We start from the raw sequence: 1482 nt of genomic DNA, 5'->3' as shown, positions 1-1482 counted from the left end.
ATCCAGTAAAATGTTCTCAAACAGTGACCAGTTATAAACCACATTTTTCCATCTAAATTTGTTCTCCCAACTGACTTAGCATATCAGTTTTTACCTTTCTGAAATAGGTTCTTTTAAAGTATGTATATTAATAGTTTGGACTTAATTCTGTTTACCCATAACAAATGTAATCAAGTTGCGATGCTTTGTGCCTTAGCTACTAATTTTTAGTTCTGCAATCAATTCCTTTTTATCTGTCAAGGTAAGGTCTAATATAAAATTCCCCTGTGTTGGATGCATCAATTTCTAACTCAAAAAGTGTTATCTATAATACTTAGAAAAACCAAAATGTTGTAATATGAGCTCCCAGCAAATGTCACTCAGACTACAATCCACCACGAGAAGACTTTTCCCCTCTGCATATTATAGGTGGGTCCTTAAGCAGCTGATCATTATATTCTCTAGTGTGATTTGGTGGTCTGTAGCAGACATCAACTAGTATCTCATTGTGAGACTTATCTGTTAACACAGTGACCCATCAGCTTTTAAGATCATTTGTTTTTGAGACTTGGGAACAGGTAATGCCACTTTTTGACAGAATACAAATACCGCCCCCCCATCCTTTTTGCCCATTTCCTCTCTCCTAAAAAAGATATAACTGTTGCTCCTACCTGCTAACAGTCCCCTAGTCTTATTAGGAAAGTATCTGGTTTGTCTCTCACTGGAGGAAAAAAAATGCATTGTGTCATAGGTGACTATGTATTGGCACCCACTTTCCCAAAATCTTAGACCTGCCCATGGAGACAAGGGTTTCTGAAAGCGGTCTCTTTGGCTGGGCAGACTGCATAGCTCGGGTGGAGCTGTATGAGCCTTCGAAGGCAAGACCTGAGGAAAATGGTCTTGAATTGGAAAGCTTCTCCGAGTCCATCCCACCCTGGGTCCACCCACCCTAACACATCTGGGCCTATGAGACTGAAGCTGGTTCCTTATTCCCGGTTCCTTATTCAGGGTTTCTTTTTTCAGAGGAAATCCTTACACAAGTCAAGGTTGTTATTCATGACCAGGACAGGCTGAAGAGTGAGAATTGCCCGCGAAGTGTATATTTACTTATTTAAAAAAAAAGTGCAATAACATCATGGATCAGGCACATCGCCCTGAACAAAGAGCTGAGACGGGCTGGGATGATGGGGTGAAAATCCTTTTCGGGTGGGTGCCATTAGTACTGCCCGTCCCCAGGAGCGAGCACACATCGCTGCGGGATTTCGGGCTCCCCAGCCTGTCTCATCCCTGGCTCGCGCGGGGCACGGATTGGCTTTGGGAAAGGGACCCGGCATCCAGAATAAAGCCCTGGGGAATAAAGAACCAGCTGCAGCCGCATTGCTGGCCTGAATCGCTCCTCCGGGGGCGGAGGTGATACCCCCCGCGCCCAGCTGGGCTTCCCGGGGGCCCCTGGCACCGCGCGCAAACCGCGCTCCGCCTGCCCCGCCCCGCCCGGCCCCGCCC

Source organism: Gavialis gangeticus, unplaced genomic scaffold, assembly GCF_001723915.1.
Source record: "Gavialis gangeticus isolate Ggan-Ray unplaced genomic scaffold, GavGan_comp1, whole genome shotgun sequence".
Taxonomy (NCBI): domain Eukaryota; kingdom Metazoa; phylum Chordata; order Crocodylia; family Gavialidae; genus Gavialis; species Gavialis gangeticus.
The sequence above is the reverse complement of the archived record's forward strand: the minus strand, read 5'-3'. Positions refer to the sequence as shown.